General features: G+C 39.5%; 1 non-coding gene across 1 annotated transcript; it reads left to right on the top strand.

Moving 5' to 3' along the window:
• The first annotated feature begins 19,887 nt into the window (after positions 1 to 19,887).
• On the top strand, positions 19,888 to 20,051 carry LOC132541501 (U1 spliceosomal RNA). Its single transcript, XR_009552666.1, has one exon. It is a non-coding gene; the product is annotated as a U1 spliceosomal RNA (small nuclear RNA).
• Positions 20,052 to 20,864: the final 813 nt, after the last annotated feature.

Genomic DNA, 20,864 nt, shown 5'->3' with positions numbered 1-20,864 from the left:
CTGTGAGATCAACAAAGACAACACCCGTCTTTAAATTCTTCTGGAATCCATTTTCAATGTAAGTTGAGAGGGCCAGGGCTTGTTCGCAGGTAGATCTTCCCTGGGCGGAAACCAGCTTGGGCAGGTGATAGGAATTTCTCTGTAAGAGGAGAAATACATGACAGAAGCAGCCTCTCAAGGAGTTTGTAACACAGAGAGAGGAGAGAAATTGGTCTATAGCTGGCGGCCAGTGTTGGGTCTTTCTTTGGTTTCAAAACCGCTATAATCTTCGCAAGATGCCAAACTTTGGGCATAGACTCAGATTCCAAGATGTGGGACAGGAATTAAGCGAGCCACTTCTTTGCTGCGGGACCCAGGTTAAGAATGAGTTCTGGGGTGATGTTATCATAGCCAGCAGCTGTTCCTGGTTTAACCCTCTTCAAAGTGTCTTCCAGTTCAGACAGTGTAAAGGGAGAGAGTTTTGGAGATGGACAAGATAACCGGAAGTGGGATGACCACTCATGGGAAATTTCTCTTTTCCAGACTGGGTCGATCTTAGCACATCCAACTTGAGTTAGGTGACTGGCCACTGAGTTTGGAGATACAGGAGGATGGGAGACGGGAGATGGTTGGCTACCAGCACCCAGACTATGAAGAAGCTTCCAGGACTTACTACTTGAGTGGGTGAAGTTCAGACTTTCCGTGAGTTGTTGCCAGCGGGCTTGGCGTGCTGCATCCAGGGAGGCAATGAGATGGTCAGCCACATCTGGGTCGCCCGACTCATCATACTGCTTTAGTAGTTGCTCACATTCAGCATCAAGACAATGCGTATAGTTAGCACATCTCCCACGAGGAATAGCTTGGGAAGCTGCTTTGAAGATGGCTTGGCGGAAGCACCTGTAGGAATCTTCAGAGGGGATAGAGTTAATTGGAATTGCAGGAATAGATTTGTTGGTAAGATCACTGAGCAGATGCCAGTTTGCTTTCCAAAAGTTCCATCTTAGTCTCCTAGCACAGAATCAGTGGGAGCTGGAGACCAATGTGGATGATAGCTGAGCGGTGATGACTGTGCGGGAAGATCTTGAGAACTTGTCTCATAGCGGGAAAGGCTTGGCCGTAGACTGTGCTAATCCAGCACAAGTTGGGTGACGAGTCTTTATTCTATCTAGCACTGTGAAAGGAGCCTGGCTGTTTGGGATCGTATAATAGGGAGAGGTCATTCGCTGAAGCCCAGTCCGCTAAGATAGAGCCGTCAGCACGAGTGGAGGAATATCCCCAGTCTTGGTGATGACTATTAAAGTCTCCAACGTAAACGGCTGGGTGATTCGGGCTAGGCAGGACCTCATTATCCCATGAGGCACTGGGAGGCTTATATATGTTGATGAGCTGAATAGTTCCAATAGTAATGGAGTCGTAGAAGGTCGAAGAGGCCGTATGGTAAACGTCCGCAAGACACGATTTGGCGTAGATGGCTCGGCCGTGTTTAGGATGGATATTATAGCATATTAAATCGAATCCACTGATGGTGAATCGAGCAGCTTCATCGACTGCTATATGTGTTTTTTGTAGGCAGATAACATCTGCCTGATGCTGTATCGCCAATTGACCAATAAGAACGCGTTTGGCAAAGGACAACCCCTCAACATTAAGTTGGAGGACTCAAAGAGCAGGACCAACAGCTTGAAAGCTGTCAGGAGCTGCTTGTTGCTGGCTTTAAAAGTGACTGGGATCCATGTGGATTCAGTCGGCTAGGAAGGATCGTCAGTTTCCCCAATGGGTACTCACGAGATGCACCACAGGAAGGTCGATCCAATGCATCTCGTCTTTCTGACTTATCTCACTTAACATAATTCCTTCTAGCTCCATCCAAGATGGGTCAGTCAAGGTGGGTTTATTGTTCTTAATAGCTGCATAGTATTCCATTGTGCATATATACCACAGCTTTCTCAGTCATTTATCTATTGTTGGGCATCTGGTTTGCTTCCAAATTTTAGCTATTGGGTAGATGTTCAGCTTCACTGGGGGAGGACACAGATGAGGGGGAGAGACACAGATCTTTGGTGGTGGGAATGGTGTTATTATACACCCCAGTTATCTTACAACCTCACGAATAACTAATTAATATGAGAGGGGAAATATATTGAATGTCTCAAACATTTTGATGCATAGATCATAGGCTGAGTACATGTTCCTTCAATCTTAGCACTTAAGACTCCGAATTGGTAATCAGACTGAATGTTAACAGTGGGCTCAAATTGTTAATACATTTCTAATAACAACTTGTTCTTTGAAATATCGTCTCCAGAAGGCTTAGACCAGAGAGAACAGAAGCAACTATTGGCATTACTTTACAAAATATAGCTATATATAAATAGCATAAAAGGTCAAAAATTATAGTGGGGTCTTGTATGATACAGCAAATCCTAACAATAGGATTTTCAAAGTTAACCCAATTGCCAAATGATTTGGTTATAGTTATAACTATCTATTACTTTTTTAATCTCTAAGACAGCAGGAACCTTCCACTTTCTCAATAAAGGCCATGTTTCTCACAGTCCTGAAACTTCTAGGGTGGGACTCACTTTTATGACTGTTTCTTCCAATTCATACCAAGAGATACTACATCTGCTGATCCGAACCTAATCAATGCCAGGAGTACCACCTCAGCACGCTTCACTTTGGACTGTGTCCTGAGACACTCAGCATGGAATGTCAACTCCTCAGCTTCATTACTCTGGTGAGAACATTCCTTGCTCATAGGACTCCTAAGTTCCATTTTGGCAGGTGCACTTCTTAACAAAACCTCAAAGCCTAGATATAGACCAGGGCCCATGAGGTAGGGCATATGTACATGTATCCATAAGTTAGGGGGAAGTATATACCATAAAGAAAAGTGTACAATAATTTGCAATGAGTCAAAAAATGAAGCAAGAAAGTAGAAAGAACTAAAAAAAAAAAAAAAAAAAAAAAACCTTCAGGTACCTAGAGAAATAGTTTTTTCCAAAATAACTTTATACTATTAAGATATTCAGCATTGTGTTCTTGTATTTTTCTAAGAATATGTAGTTAATATTTATGATACTTTAAAAAAAACTGGGGAATAAAATATTCCAGTGGATCAGAGAAAATTTTCATATGTCCATTTTGTATGTCTTGCTTACATCACTGACTTTGTTATTAAGCATATTATTATTTTGCTGTCTATGAAAAATAATATGAGAATGAGGCAAAGCACTACTTTGACTTTTGTGGTAGCAGAAATCAAAAGCAGAGCCCAGAGCATTCAATAAAAGCATTCTATCAAAAATATTTCCTAGAAAAGAAGATCACCTGAGATGACAACAAGACAAGATTAGAACTACTTTGGGAGCCCACCAAGTAACTGGTGAGTACAAACATGTGAGGCTCATGAGCAGAGAGAAACCTAAGAAGAGATTCCTGGGGCTAAATTCAGTATCTACTCCCAAGTGGCTGGTAACAGTCTGTCAGTATGCCAGTTGAGGAGCCATTTCCAGTCTGAGGATTTATCTGCATAAAAAAAAAAAAAACTGTGCTATTTCTCCCCCACCCTGTTTTACCTTTTGGTCAGGAATGAGAGATAAAACTGAAGAAAAAAAAAATCCTATGCAAAGGTAAAATGCCCTCAGGCTACCATAGCCTACAGGCAAGAAAAAGAACAAAAGATGGTAGGCTGAATAGACTTAAAAGACAGCCAGCCTGAAGTCTCGCTCTTTTTTGGCTGCTGCTTCTTCTCCTGGTTAGAAGCTTCTTCTGGTCAGGTGCACCATGGGTACTTCTACTAGGAATTGAACACCTGTGACTCTGCTAGCCGTTAAACCCTTATAGCCCTCTACAGCCATGAGCAACCTTTACCAGAGCTTATAATTGTTTATCTATGGGACTAAACTTTGATAACCATATTCAGATGTTATAGACCTAGCATACACTTATCCCTTGATAATAATTACTTATTTTGCATTTTACCTGTTTCACCCTAATAGACTGTGTATTGTTAAACCAGTTCCCAGCTCCCCGCTGTGATTCCTTTTATGCACCTCAGCAGCAGCCCCCTTTACCCCCAAACATCTTAAGTTAATTTACAACACCAAGCAGATGGGACTACAGGCATGAACCACCACGCCAGGCCATATGAGTCATTCTCAAGGTTAGATCATATATTAGGCCACAAAGACAGTGTCAACAAATTCAAGAGCATTGAAATGATCCCAAGCATCTTCTCAGACCACAGTGAAGTTTAATTAACACTTAATAATAAACAAAAAGTTAAAAGTCACAAAATATGGAAACTCAACATCACACTAATTAGCAGCTACTTAGTCATAGAAGAAATTAAGGAAGAAATCACAATGTTTCTAGAGTTCAGTGAAAATGAAGACAGGAGCTATTAAAATATTTGGAACACAGGTAAGGCAGTACTGAAAGGAACATTCATAACCATACAAGCACACTTTCAGAAAGAAGAAAAGTCGCAAATAAAGAACCTGATCTAACCCCTTACAGACTTGGAAGAAGAAAAACAAAGGAACCCTAAAGCAACCAGAAGGACTGAAATAACTAAAGGTAGGGCAAAAATAAATAACACTGAAAATAGGAAAACCATGCAAAAGATCAACGACGCTACATGTTGGTTCTTTGAAAGAGTAAACAAAATTGATAAAATTTTAGACAGACTCACAAAACAAAATAAGAGAAGACACAAATAAATCAGATTATAAATAAAAGAGGAGTTATCAAAACAGACACCACAGAAAGTCAAGATATCATGTGAGGCTTCTATCAACAACTACATGCCACAAAGCTAGAGACTCTGGAAGAAATGGATGGGTTCATAGATACCTACAAACTTCCAACATTAAATAAAGAGGAAGTAAAAAATATGAGCAGTCCAATCATAGCCCAATAATTTGAAACAGTCATAAAAACCCTTCCCAAGAACAAAAGTCCTAGACTAGATGAATTTACAAAAAAATTCTACAAAACCTTCAAGGAAGAATTAATACCTCTACTTTTAAAACTCTTCCAAAAGATTGAAGACACGAGAATACTACCTTCTAGCTTCTGTGAAACCAGCATCACTTTGATACCAAAAGCAGACAGGGACACAACCAAAAAAAAAGAAAGAAAGAAAGAAACTACAGACCGGTATCTTTGATGAACACAGATGCTAAGATATTAAACAAAATTTTAGCTAGACACAGTAGTATATTAAAAGGATTGTTCATCATGATCAAGTTGGGTTTATCCTAGGGATGTGAGGTTGATTTTATATACGTTAATCAATCTCTGTGATCCACCACATCAATAAATGTAGTACCAAAAACCACATGGTTATATCAATGAATGCAAATAAAGAGTTTGACAAAAATCCAGCATCCACTTATGATCAAAACACTACAAAAAATGGGAATAGATGGAAAATTCCTCAAGATAGTGGAGTCCATATATAGCAAACCTACAGGCAACATCATACTCAATGGTGAAAACCTGGAAGCATTTCCCCTAGATTAGATACTAGATAGGGCTGCCCACTATCACCATTACTATTCAATATAGCAATCAGGCAGGAGCAAGGAATTAAAGGGATACAGATAGGAAGAAAAGAAGTCATTCTTGTCCCATTTACAGATAATATGATAGTATATGTAGAAAAACCTAGAGTCAAGCAGGAAGCTTTTGGAAATCATCAGGCAATATAGTAAGATGTCAGGCTATAAAATTAACATACAAAAGTCAGTTATATTGCTTTATGCAAACACTATGTTAGAAGAAGAAATAAGTTCCTCTTACTATAGCAACAAAAACAATAAAATACCTAGGAATTAATCCAAACAAGGAAGTGCAAGACTTGTATACAGAAAATTATGAGTCAATATTCAAAGAAATAAAAAAACACACAAAGAAGTGGAAAGATAATACATGTTCATGGATTGGATTAACATCATTACCCAGAATGTATTACCCAGAGCCATAGTTTAATGCAATCCCCATGAAGATCCCAACCACATTTTTAGGAGAATATAACAAAAGGTACAAATGTTTATCTGGAACCAGACAAGACCTAGAATTGCCAAAACAATCAAGCAGAAAGAACAAAGCTGGAGGCACTACACTCCCAGATCTCAAATTGTATTGTAGGGCAACTGTAATCAAAATTACTTGATAGTGTAACATTAGTAGACACACTGAGCAGTGAAATAGAATTTAGAGCCCAAAAGTAAGCTGCCACACCTATGGACATCTAATCTTAGACAAAGGTACCCAAACCATTAAATGGGGGAAGGGTAGTCTCTTCAACAAATGGTGTTGGGAAAAAAAAAAAAGGGTTGAAGCATGCAGAAGAATGAAACTGAACCACTATATTTCACCAAACACAAAAGTAAATTCCAAGTGGATCAATGACTTGGATGTTAGACCAGAAACTATCAGATACTCAGAGGAAAATATTGGCAGAACTCTTTTCTACATAAATTTTAAAAACATCTTCAATGAAATGAATCCAATTACAAAGAAGACTAAGGGAAGTATAAACCCATGGGACTACATGAAACTAAAAAAGCTTTTGCACAGCAATTGAAACCACTACCCAAACCAAGATACCCCTCACAGAATGGGAGAAGATCTTTATGTGCCACATATCAGGCAAGAGGCTAATAACCAGAATATGTAAAGAGCTTGCCATTGTCAACAAAAAGAAAACAAATGCCCCCATCAAAAACTGAAGAGAAGACATGAAGAAAATATTCACCACAGAAGATATCTGAAAGGCAGAGAAACGTATGAAAAAAAATGCTTCAAGTCATTGATTGTCAGAGAAACACAAATAAAGACAATAATGAAAATGTCATACATCAGAAAATGTACCAGCAACAAATGTTGGAGAGGTTGTGGGGACAAAGGAATCCTCCTGCTCTGCTGGTGGGAATGTCAAATGGTCCAACCTCTGTGGAGAACAGTCTGGAGAACTCTCAAAAGGCTAGAGATGGACCTACCCTATGATCCTGTAATTCCTCTACTGGGGATATATCCTAAGGAACCAAACACACCCATCCAAAAAGATTTGTGTATACCTGTGTTCATAACAGCACAATTTGCAATAGCCAAAACCTGGAAGCAACCCAGGTGTCCAACAACATATGAGTGGCTGAGCAAGTTGTGGTATATATACACAATGGAATTAAAAATGGTGATTTCACCATTTTCAGCCCATCTTGGATGGAGCTTGAAGAAACCATGTTAATTGAAATAAATTAGAAATAGAAGGATGAATATAGGATGATCTCTTTTACAGTCAGAAGTTGAAAAACAAGATCAGAAGACAAAACACTAAGCAGAAGTTGGACTGGAGTTTGGTATATTGCCTCTTTGGTGGGTGGTGGGAGGGTTCAGGTCCTGGAACATGATGGCATATGACCGAGAGGTTGTTGTATCAATATGTGGAAAACTGAGAACTTTTATGGATGTACAAACTATTGCATTTACTATAGACTATAAAACAGTAATCCCACAAAAAAGAAGTTTAATTTTTTTCTAAAAATATATTTTTGCACTCATTTAAATTTTTATAGATATTATGTATGATAGCTATTATCACTGATTTCAGTGTCTGATTTCTTAGATAAACATTGTGAATATGGTATGATATTACATTTTTGCATGAAATCATGGAATAAATATCAGCTGATTAAAACAGAAGGTCTCAATGATCCATGATCTGTCTTCTAAAATGAAGTTAATCATCCCCACATAGTGCAGTGGTATGTAAAGTATTAAGTTCTCTCAAGCATGAGGTTCTAAGTTCAAACCCCAGCAGCACATGTGCTAAAGTGATTCCTGTTTAGTTCTCTCTCTCCCCTTTCTCATTAATATATAAAGACAATCTTTAAATATATAAAAATTAAATACAATGATTTTAATTATAGCAAGTCAAAAATATACTGAAATATCTTCTTAAATTATCACAATAAGCAAAATTAAGATTAAGTCTTAAACTCTGTGCTTAAATTATATTCACACTAAAGCAAACTAACAAACAATCTTTCCTTATTTGCTTCACATCCTTGATATTTTCAATTTGCAAATGTCTGGGTAACGTCTGGGAGTCTACTAATATTTTTGCTTCATTTTATCCTGAAGGACCTGATACATAAATGTCATGACTTTCTTTGCATATATGCACACAACTCTCGTCTGGATGTCACATTTTTTATATCTAGATCACAAATACTCTACAGTAGAGGGCTGTAATAATGAACAACTATAGTTTATTCAACTGCATTTTTTTCTTATAGATTCTGTTTGTTAATAGACTGACTCTTACGAGTATCCTTGTTTGCAATATGATGAATTTTCACTGCCCAAGTACAAATAATCTAAATTAAATGGAAGTAAAATTCCTCCCATTAATTGTGAATTAGTACCTCTGGTACACATAGAATTCAAAATTTTCATTTCTCAATTTAAAGGTCTTTCTTTTTTCTATCTGTGCAATTATAATAATTGTTTTTTTTCCCTGTCAATATTTGTACATGATGAAGTATTCTGAAAGTAATTATCCATCACAAATTACTTTTTCAGAATGTGTTGTACATATATATCTAGCAAACTCAAGCCATGAACGTGTCTACCATTTCCATGTCACAATGTCCTGAAATCTTTTAAGGCCTTGTCTTAAATTCTTACTCAACACTTGTTGTAGGTCACAAGTAACAGAAGACTCTGAGACAGGCATATGTCCAAAAATCTTCTTGGCGCAATATCACATTTCTGCATCAACTTTTATTATTACTCATGAAAAATATATAAGGATATTTAAATAAATGCAGTAAGTGCATTTGAGTTCCATATCATCAATTCTAATTAATATGCATAGATTGATTCAAATATTTGAAGAATCACATCATTCCCTTTCCCTAATATTTCATGTGAAAAGCAAAGGTATTCTATTTAAAAAATAACATTAGCTCAATGTCATGATAGAGTATTTAAGTGAACAAAAAAGTCAGAAAAATCATTTTCTCATTTGTCTAGAGCTGTAGCTTGGCAACATGTTGTATATGTTGAAGAATAAAACTGCTATAAAAAGAAAGAAATGGAGAAAGTAAGAAAGACAGAAAGAAAGAAAGAAAGAAAGAAAGAAAGAAAGAAAGAAAGAAAGAAAGAATGGGATATTCCTAAATAAATCAACTAATTATTTCAGTTTCCTACTTAAAGATTTTAAGAGAAAAAAAAAGGTACTCTCAAATTATTCACAAGCTAATATTAACTATGTAGCAAACCAAATGAAAAAAAAAATCCTTAAATTCCTCTAGTTAGTTCAATAAAGCTTTGCCCCAGGCATGTGAAAATATAGATGATTGCAAAGTAAAATAAGTAAATCATATGATCATGGGGAAAATAATTGCAATCTGAGGATCTATTTTGTTACTCAAAGAGTATTACTTGTACTGGCTGTTTATCAGAGATTTCCTGGAATTCCTATTAACATTCAATATTTCTAAACTGAGCCCATACTTAAAATTAGCACAGTAATTCAAATAGAAAAATTCAACTTTTTCTGCTCACTTAATGATTCCTCTCACTCACCTATATCTGTTACAACATAATTCAGAATAACATCAAGCCATTTCAGTTCACCATAACACACATATTTCCTTGTAACTTGGATTTCTTCAGAAAAGAAATAGAATAGAAAGATATGTTCATATTTTATGATCCCATATTAATATTTTATTTCAGTATGCATTGTTTTGCAAATATGAATATTTTTTATTTTTTTATTTATAAAATGGAAACACTGACAGAAGCCATAGGATAAGAAGGGTTATAGCTTCACACAGTTGCCACCACCAGAACTCTGTATCCCACCCCCTTCCCTGATCTCTTTCCTATTCTTTATCCCTCTGGGAGTATGGAACCAGAGTCATTATGGGGTGCAGAAGGTGAAAGGTCTGGCTTCTGTAATTACTACAACACTGAACATGGCTGTTGACAGGTCGATCCATACTCCCAGCCTGTCTCTCTCTTTTCCTAGTGGGACAGGGCTCTGGGAAAGTGGGGCTCCAGGACACATTGGTGGGTCATCTGACCAGAGAAGTCCAGCTGGCATCATGGTACCATCTGGAACCTGGTGGCTGAAAAAAGAATTAACATATAAAGTCAAACATATCAGTAACTAATCATGAACCTAGAGGCTGGAATAGTGTAGATGAAGATTTGGAAGTCTCTGTTTTGTAGATAGCTAGTAATCCTATTTTAGTTATAGTCCAAACGGTGTTGTATGTTTTACATTGGGTAGTTCTTCCCTGCCGAGAGAATTAGATCAGTCCAGTTAGTTTCGCTTGGCCCCGCCCCAAAGGAACCCCACCAGAGTTTCAGAGTTCGAGAGTTCCAGGGTTCCTGAGTTCCAGAGTTGCAGAGAGAGAGTGCTTGCACCGCCGCAAAGAGACAGCAGAGTTCTGTTTGGTGATTAGTTTGGTTTAGTTTATGAATCATTGTTCCTGAATAAAGAATTACGGCTGTCCTGCCCAGCAGTTGTCTCTGCGTCTCTGTTACCTGCCCGTGAAGCTAGTCCTGCCAGCTGGAGCCATCCGAAATTTTAACAACATCTTGAATGGGTGTAACAAAAGGTTAAAAGACGTTGTTGATATGTAAAAGTCTCAAATTCCTTCTCTATTAGAAATATGCTAATAACAAGTTTTGTTTCATAGTAAGTTGTCGTTTTCGACGGGTTATGTTGTTTTCGCCAGGCTGGCTTCACGGGCACGGGCGGGTAACAGACGACCAGGGACTCATAGTTGAGCTGTAGGCAGTATCTCTTTATTCATGCAGGACACAGCACAATCTAAGACGAGCTAAGCTAACCTCAAGGTACAGTACTCTAAAACTCACAATGCTGTCTTTATATATACTTGTCAAGTAGGGTGGAAACAGGATGTGACATAGAGAGGGTGGAGAGAAAAGTGACTGGTAAAAATCAGAGTGTGACAAGGAGGGGGCAGATTAGGCAAGAATCTTATCACTGAACTACAAATGCCCTGGAGGGAGGGTGGAACTTGTTAACAGTGGTTATGTAAATAAAATAGTGTTAAGCAGGGGGGATTTAAACCAAATGAAACAGAAGGGGTCTCATGCATACCAACAATTCCCCCTTTCTTTTTAACTAATGGCCATTATGGGGTGAACAGAAACGTATATCGTACAGGCGTTTTCAAAAGAACTGGCATATAACATGGAAAACAAAATAGGTGAGCAGCAATAACCAGTGTGATGCCAAGTGGAGCTTTTCTTGCCTCAAAGGGCAAGGCCTAGCAGGCGAAAGGGCATTTATTGCCTCTGGGAATGCTTCATGCCTCTGGGGGCATCTCTTGCCTCAAAGGGCATTTCTTGCCTCTGGGAATGCTTCATGCCTCTGGGGGCATCTCTTGCCTCAAAGGGCATTTCCTGCCTCTGTGGGCATCTCTTGCCTCTTGGGGCGCTTCATGCCTCTGTGGGCATAACCTAATAAGGAGGGGGAGCTTTCTGCCTCTGGGACAGAGCCTGCAGGTGAGGGGACATGGTCTATAAAGTCTCAAGGCAACTGGCTGAAGTTAGTCTTTGAGAAACACAGCAGCGTGTACCAGTAAGTCCAATGGAGGTGTCAGTCCAAAGTAGCTGACCACAGAAGAAAATGCCAGAGGATGAAACGCTGCACGTCTGTCTCGATGGGGAATGTCGGCCACCAGAATTCTGCTTTTCTGTAGAGAGTGAGCTTTGGAGTCTGTGAATCTGTTTCTTCAGGTCGTGCCAGGTCTCATCATTGGTTTCCGGGGGCGATGTCAGAGAACAGGGGTCCAAATGGATTTCCAGAAATTTTCATTTGAGTAGATACTTTTTCATGTGAAGACTTTAACAGCTGAAATTCACTTACTTGTCAAACAAAACTTGTAGCAGATTAGAAGTTTACTATAATTGATAACTCCATTAAAATTGGAAGTCCTTTCTAGTATGATTTTAAGGTTGTTTAAACAGTTTAAACTCAATAAAATGTGGAAAGGTAAACAGAAGAACCATGGTTAAAAGCCTCAGGCATGGGAATAATTAACATAATCATTGCACTATCTGCCCCACCCATAACTCATACAGTTTTCAGGATTAAACGTTTCAGATTCATGTCAAGATGTAAAAGAGAAATCAAAGGAGGGAAAAAACAATTTTTTTGGATTGTTTCTGGATGTCTCTAGAAATCATGGCTGCATCCAACATTTTTTTTTTTAAGTCAATGTCAAACAAAAATTCAGTCATTCAAATCATTCTCTTATGAAACGCAACTTGAACCAGATTATCAAGATCTCACCATGTAGGATTAAGAATCCCCGGAGGGCGACCTAGTCCAAAAAGGTCCTCGAAATTCCATTTAGGGTGTTTCTGACTGTTCCTGCTGGATTGCTTCAGGCACCCATTTTTAAAAGCGTCTTCCCATTGAAGAAAGAATCCAATCAGGAGAGTAGAACTAACCACATGTCTCCATACTTGGGAACTGCCAGGGTACTCGAGAATGTTCTTCAAATTAGAGTAGTCCTTCTCCATGGGAAACATTCGAGAAGAAGTCCAGAAAGTTCCAGGGGAAATCCCCATGCATATCCCAAGGTCTACGATCACAGTCATAAAGAACCAAACTGTGGCCCGGAGCAAAATGTAGTCCTTTTCCTCAGGAAACATGGGAGAGGGAATCCAGAAAGTCCAAGGAGAAATCTCCGTGTATCTCCCAAGCTCTATGATCCCGGTCATAAGAAACCAAAGTTCCTGGTCAGGGAACTGAAGTGTGGCCCAGAGTAAAATGTTCCAGAGACAGAGAAACTGTCTCATAATGAAACAGTAGAGGCTTTGGCAAACCTCTCCGTAAGTAGAAGAGAAGACCATAGTACATAGGTAGGCAAAGTCTTCACTTATCTGGGAGTTGCGCAGGTCTGGTCCCACGTTGTTGCGCCATATGTCGTTTTCGACGGGTTATGTTGTTTTCGCCAGGCTGGCTTCACGGGCACGGGCGGGTAACAGACGACCAGGGACTCATAGTTGAGCTGTAGGCAGTATCTCTTTATTCATGCAGGACACAGCACAATCTAAGACGAGCTAAGCTAAACTCAAGGTACAGTACTCTAAAACTCACAATGCTGTCTTTATATATACTTGTCAAGTAGGGTGGAAACAGGATGTGACATAGAGAGGGTGGAGAGAAAAGTGACTGGTAAAAATCAGAGTGTGACAAGGAGGGGGCAGATTACTCAAGAATCTTATCACTGAACTACAAATGCCCTGGAGGGAGGGTGGAACTTGTTAACAGTGGTTATGTAAATAAAATAGTGTTAAGCAGGGGGGATTTAAACCAAATGAAACAGAAGGGGTCTCATGCATACCAACAGTAAGTAAATTGCAGCCAGCTGCCTTTGGGACTCTCGGCCGTTCCCCGCCCTCATACAAATGCCCGTCAAGACAAGTACGCCCCCCAGAGGCAAGAAATGTTTTTTTTTAAGCTGATAAAGTTTTGCCCACAGAGGCAAAAAAATGGCCCCCTCAGGCCTTCCCTTGGCAGCACACTGGTTCTTGTTACTTGCTTACATGTTACTCCATGTTTGTGCCAGTTTCTTTTTTAAAAATGCCTGTACGATATAGGTTTCTGTTCACCCCACACCCTTGATACTATAGTCATTTAGTTAAAAAGCAAAGGGGGAATTGTTGTATGCTTTACATTGGGTAGTTCTCCCCCCGCTAAGAAAATTGGATCAGTCCAGTTAGTTTCGCAGGCCCGCGTGGCCCCGCCCCTAGGAACCCCGCCTGAGTTAGAGAGTTCCACAGTTGGAGAGTTGAAGAGCTCCAGAGTTCGAGAGTTCGGGAGTTAGAGGGTTCCTGGTTCTAGAGTAAGAGAGAGTGCTTGCGCCGCCGCAAAGAGACAACAGAGTTCTGTTTGGTGATTAGTTTGGTTTAGTTTATGAATCGTTGTTCCTGAATAAAGAAATACAGATTCCCTGCCCAGCCGTATGTCTCTGGTCATCTCTGTTACCCGCCCGTGAAGCTAGCTTGGCCAGCAGGAGCCATACGAATTTTAACAACAAAAGGGCCTTTGACTATACTGTTTTTTCCTGAGCCCGACATCTGATATGCAGGTAGACCCAAGCTGTTGTCTGGGGAGATGATGTCAGCTGGAAAAAGGGCTAGAAAGCTGGATCAGGGAAGAGAATAGCTCCCAAATATGGGAAAGGTCTATAAATATTGTTGACTGTAAACACCATCGATTTGCTCTGATCTGGGGCCCATATTCAGCTTAGGAACCTATTCAAGTGTATTTTAGTTACCTTTCTCCCTAAAGGAACTTAATACTTGGTAACTCACAGGCAAAAAAGATTTAAAAGAAAAAAAAATTGAACTATTCTGATCCTCATAAAGTTACACAAATGATACAACATGAAAAATAGCAGTTAAACAAACACTAGTGACTTAGATTCTCTAAACTTCACAATTTTTTTTAAAAAAAATTATTTATGAAAAGGGAACACTGATAAAAACCATAGGATAATGTGTCCTGGAACCTTACTTCCCTGCAGCCCTGCCCCACTAGGGAAAGACAGACATAGGCTGGGAGTATGGGTCCACCTGCCAATGCCCATGTTTAGCAGGGAAACACAGAAGCCAGACCTTCCACCTTATGCAGCCCACAATGAGCCTGGGTCCATACTCCCAGAAGGATAAAGAATAGGAAAGCTATCAGAAGAGTGGATGGGGTATGGAGATCTAGTGGTGGGAATTGTGCTTTGCTGTCTTTGGAGATGAATTTCACCACAAGTAAAAAAAAAATTGTAAGAATGGCATACATGAAAAAGGACAGTAGCAACAAATGCTGGAGAGGATGTGGGGACAGAGGAACCCTTTTACATTGCTGGTGGGAATGTAAATTGGTACAGCCCCTGTGGAGAGCAGTCTGGAAAACTCTCAGAAGGCTAGACATGAACCTTCCATATGATCCAGTAATTCCTCTCCTGGGGTTATACCCCAAGGACTCCATAACACCCAACCAAAAAGAGGTGTGTAGTCCTATGTTCATAGCAGCACAATTCATTATAGCTAAAACCTGGAAGCAACCCAGATGCCCAACAACAGATGAGTGGCTGAGAAAGCTGTGGTATATATACACAAAGGAATACTATGCAGCTATCAAGAACAGTGAACCCACCTTCTCTGACCCATCTTGGACAGAGCTAGAAGGAATTATGTTAAGTGAACTAAGTCAGAAAGATAAAGATGAGTATGGGGTGATCCCACTCATCAACAGAAGTTGATTAAGAATATCTGAAAGGGAAACTAAAAGCAGGACCTGATCAAATTGTAAGTAGGGCACCAAAGTAAAAACCCAGTGGTGAGGGGTAGACATGTAGCTTCCTGGGCCAGAAGGGGTGGGAGTGGGCAGGAGGGATGGGTCACAGTCCTTTGGTGGTGGGAATTTAGTTTATGTACACTCCTAGCAAAATGTAGACATATAAATCAGTAGTTAATTAATATGAGAGGGGGAAAATCAATTGTATGTCTCAAAGTTTCTCAAAACACAAACTGAATCCTTTTAATATATAGGCTGTGTATTTGATACGCGGACTCTCTCAAAAGCCTAGACCAAGTAGATTAGAAGCATCCAATAGCACAGCTATATACAAGATACTGGATACTGTACAGCAAACCATAACAAAAGGACTTTTCAAAGTTAACCCAATTACCAAATAATGTGATGATAACATTAACTATCGATTGTCTTTTTGAACCCTAACACAGCAGGAACCTCACATCTTCACTATAGAGCCCCTACTTCCCCCAGTCCTGGAATCCTTGGATAGGGCCCACTTTCCCGTATGCATCTCCCAATCCATACCAAATAATATTGCATCCGCCAATCACAACCTAACCAACGCAATGATTGCCACCTCAACATGCTTCACCTCAGACTGTGTCCAGAGACTTCACGTGTGGAATGACAACCCTTCAGCTTCATTACTCGGGTGAGACCTTTCCTTTTATAGTACACTCTAATTTCATCTCAGTTCACTTTCTAACAAAGTCCCATAACCTAGATATACACCAGTTTCTGTGAGAGAGAGCTTATGTGCACACGTATCCATAAACTACTGCAAAATATATACCTGAAAGCAGAAGTACACTAGAGTTTGCAGTGAGTACCTCCCTAACACTTCCTCTCCACTATTCCAAGCGTGGGATCCATGATTGCTCAACAAACTGTTTGGCTTCGTATGTTAACTTTCTTTTCAGTCACCAGGTTGCAGATGCCACCAGGATGTTGGCCAGGCTTCCCTGGATTGAAGACCCCACCAATGTGTCCTGGAGCTCAGCTTCCCCAGAGACACACCTTACTAGGGAAAGAGAGAGGCAGACTGGGAGTATGGACCGACCAGTCAACGCCCATGTTCAGCAGGGAAGCAATTACAGAAGCCAGACCTTCTACCTTCTGCAACCCTCAATGACCCTGGGTCCATGCTCCCAGAGGGATAGAGAATGGGAAAGTTATCATGGGAGGGGGTGGGTTATGGAGATTGGGTGGTGGGAATTGTGTGGAGTTGTACCCCTCCTACCTTATGTTTTTGTTCATCAATCCTTTCTTAAATAAAAATTTTTTTAAAAAATTGTGGTATAAGTTGGGGATGGAAACATTTGCTCAGACTATTTTGAGAAAAATAGAAAAATTTTTTTTGAAGACTTGAAATAAGGCAAGTAAAATGTATGGAATAGGGTACAGTCAATGGACTCTCTGAATACAAAGATTCTATTATCAGATATCTCTATGTCTTACTCATTTATCTTAGAAAAGAAAGAATATCAGTATATTTTAAGTTCTGGGCAATTTTTCAATTTTGAAAACACTAAATTCTAATTATCATAATACACATTTGTTTTATCTGAAAACACTTATTTAAAAATAAGTAATATTACTCGGGAATATTTGTTTGTCTTGTGAAGAATACACTTGGATATTTTTTAAAGTCATTAAAATACAGCAGATATTATTATTGATAAATTATTTGTCAGGAATCTTTAATTGCAGATCACTGCTAAGAAATTGATGTCATATCTATATTATTTGAGGTTATCAGAAATTGTATATGATTTTTAAGTTTTATTCTTACTTTTTTTTGCCTCCAGGGTATTGCTGGGGCTCTGTGCCTGCCCTACGAATCCACTGCTCCTGGAGCATATTTTTTCCCTTTTTGTTTATCAGTGTTTTTGTTATTATTATTATTGCTATTGCTGTCATTGTTGTTGGATAGGACAGAAAGAAATCGGAAGAGGAGGGGAAGACAGAGAGGAGAAGAGAAAGACACTTGCAGGCCTGCTTCATGGCTTGCAAAGCGATCCCCCTGTAGCTGGGAAGCCTGGAGGCTGTAACCGGGATCCTTACGCTAGTCCTTGTGCTTTGCCCTGTGTGTGCTTAACCTGCTGTGCTACAGCCTGGCCCCCTTATTCTTTTTTTTTTTTTGAACTAAAAAGACTGTTTTATTGAGATAAAGTGGTAGTGATTTTAATTGTATTTTTCTTTCTTTCTTTCTTTTCTTTTCTTTTTTTTTTAAATTTTTTATTTAAGAAAGGATTAGTGAACAAAAACATAAGGTAGGAGGGGTACAACTCCACACAATTCCCACCACCCAATCCCCATAACCCACCCCCTCCCATGGTAGCTTTCCCATTCTCTAGCCCTCTGGGAGCATGGACTCAGGGTCGTTGAGGGTTGCAGAAGGTAGAAGGTCTGGCTTCTGTAATTGCTTCCCCGCTGAAAATGTGTGTTGACTGGTCGGTCCATACCCCCAGTCTGCCTCTCTCTTTCCCTAGTAAGGTGTGTCTCTGGGGAAGCGGAGCTCCAGGACACATTGGTGGGGTCTTCAATCCAGGGAAGCCTAGCCAGCATCCTGGTGGCATCTGGAACCTGGTGATTGAAAAGAGAGTTAACATACGAAGCCAAACAATTTGTTGAGCAATCATGGATCCCAAGCTTGGAATAGTGGAGAGGAAGTGTTAGGGAGGTACTCACTGCAAACTCTAGTGTACTTCTGCTTTCAGGTATATATTTTGCAGTAGTTTATGGATACGTGTGCACATAAGCTCTCTCTCACAGAAACTGGTGTATATCTAGGTTATGGGACTTTGTTAGAAAGTGAACTACCTGAGATGAAATTAGAGTGTACTATAAAAGGAAAGGTCTCACCCAAGTAATGAAGCTGAAGGGTTGTCATTCCACACGTGAAGTCTCTGGATACAGTCTGAGGTGAAGCATGTTGAGGTGGCAATCGTTGCTTTGGTTAGGTTGTGATCGGCAGATGCAATATTATTTGGTTTGGATTGGGAGATGCATACGGGAAAGTGGGCCCTATCCAAGGGTTCCAGGACTGGGGGAAGTAGGGGCTCTAGAGTGGAGATGTGAGGTTCCTGCTGTGTTAGGGTTCAAAAAGACAATCGATAGTTAATATTATCATCACATTATTTGTTAATTGGGCTAACTTTGAAAAGTCCCTTTGTTATGGTTTGCTGTACAGTACCCAGTATCTTGTATATAGCTGTGCTATTGGATGCTTCTAATCTACTTGGTCTAACCCAACCAAAAAGAGGTGTGTACTCCTATGTTCATAGCAGCACAATTCATAATAGCTAAAACCTGGAAGCAACCCAGGTGCCCAACAACAGATGAGTGGCTGAGAAAGCTGTGGTATATATACACAATGGAATACTATGCAGCTGTCAAGAACAATGAATCCACCTTCTCTGACCCATCTTGGACAGAGATAGAAGGAATTATGTTAAGTGAACTAAGTCAGAAAGATAAAGATGAGTATGGGATGATCCCACTCATCAACAGAAGCTGACTAAGAAGATCTGAAAGGGAAACTAAAAGCAGGACCTGATCAAATTGTAAGTAGGGCACCAAAGTAAAAACCCAGTGGAGAGGGGTAGACATGTAGCTTCCTGGGCCAGTGGGGGGTGGGAGTGGGCGGGAGGGATGGGTCACAGTCCTTTGGTGGTGGGAATGGTGTTTATGTACACTCCTAGCAAAATGTAGACATACAAATCAGTAGTTAATTAATATGAGAGGGGGAAATCAATTGTATGTCTCAAAGTTTCTCAAAAGACAAACTGAATCTTTTTAATATATAGGCTATGTTTTTGATATGCGGCCCCCTTATTCTTACTTTTTAGAAATATATCAGGGAAGAATGCTTTGAATATATGTGTGGTGGGGAGTTAGAACTGATAAGAATGAAGTCAGAGAGACCAGTTTAAAGCTCATTGCACTGGCTACCATGCTCAATGACCCAGGTTCAAGCCCCTAAGGCTCACCTGTGGGGGGTGGGGGGAAGGTTTCTAAAGAGGTGAGGCAGGTCTGCAGGTGTCTTTTATTCTTTCTCCCTCACTATCTCCCCATTTCCTCTAATTTTTTTTTCTGTCATATCTAATAAAAGAAGAACTAGGGGTTGGGTGGCAATTTACCTGTTTGAGCACAGATGTTACAATGCACAAGGAGAGAAGGAGGAGGAAGGAAAAAGGAAGGAAGGAAGGAAGGAAGGAAGGAAGGAAGGAAGGAAGGAAGAAAGAAAGAAAGAAAGAAAGAAAGAAAGAAAGAAAGAAAAATGGCTGCCAGGAAGGAAGGAAGGAAAGAAAGAAAGAAAGAAAGAAAGAAAGAAAGAAAGAAAGAAAGAAAGAAAGAAAGGAAGAAAAATGGCTGCCAGGAATGGTGGATTTGTCCTGCAGGCACCAATCCCCAGAAGTAATCGTTATGGGGAAAATTATTTTAATGCTTAAGAATTTATTTTCCTGCTAAAATAGGAAAATAAAACTGAAAAAAATAACGGCATAAAATTCATAGGATTAATACTTACCTGGCAGGGAAGATAACATGATCACGAAGATGGTTTTCCCAGAGTGAGGCTTATCCATTTCACTCTGGATGTGCTGACCTCTCTGATTTCCCCAAATGTGGGAAATCCGACTGCATAATTTGTGGTAGTGGGGGACTGTGTTCAACCTCTCCCTTGTTAAAATAAATAAATAAATAAATAAAAATAATAGGATTAATCTTGTTATTGTGGAAAGGTTTGGACAGAATGATGTTCAACAAACTAGGGGGTATAAGTGGCAAATTTTTGAAATGGCCTTTTAACCAAAATCTTTGTGACTGAAATCTCCTTTATTTTATTTATTTATTAATGGATAGAGACAGATAGAATTTGAGAGGGGAGAGAGAGACAGAGACAGAGAGACACCTGTAGCCCCACTTCACCACTCATGAAGCTTTCCCCCTGCAGATGGGGGGGTCCTGCACACTGTATATATGTGCTTGACCAGATGTGCCACCACCTGGCCCCCTTAACTGAAATCTGGATGAACCAGTTAAGATCGCTAACACATAGAGATTATTATAGAGGCTTATATTTCACTTCTGTTGTGGCTTATTAGGATAATTTAATTTAATTTAAATTTTCTTATTCCATTATGGTAACAAATGAGTTTCCTTCATACTGCAATCATATTCCCAATTCTACTTTTAATGGAAGGAGGTGGACCTCTAGATGGATCATTTATATGTAAAAAAGGTTAAATTAACCTTTAGTTTTAAAGTTCTATTCCATCCTTCACCATATAGACCTAGTTCACTCAATTTATCTCACCATTCCTTCTCTTCTGGTAACCAATAACTAGTATTGCATTTTATAAGTTTATTTCTCTTTCTTTTATCTCCTCCTCTACTTAGTGTTTCTTTATAGGAACTATAGGTGAAAGCTTATGATGTTTGCCTTTCTCTGCCATTTTTATTTTACTAAGTATAATACTAACTAGTTCTTTTTCTA

This window comes from Erinaceus europaeus, chromosome 11, assembly GCF_950295315.1.
Source record: "Erinaceus europaeus chromosome 11, mEriEur2.1, whole genome shotgun sequence".
NCBI classification, from domain to species: domain Eukaryota; kingdom Metazoa; phylum Chordata; class Mammalia; order Eulipotyphla; family Erinaceidae; genus Erinaceus; species Erinaceus europaeus.
The sequence above is the reverse complement of the archived record's forward strand: the minus strand, read 5'-3'. Positions and strand labels throughout refer to the sequence as shown.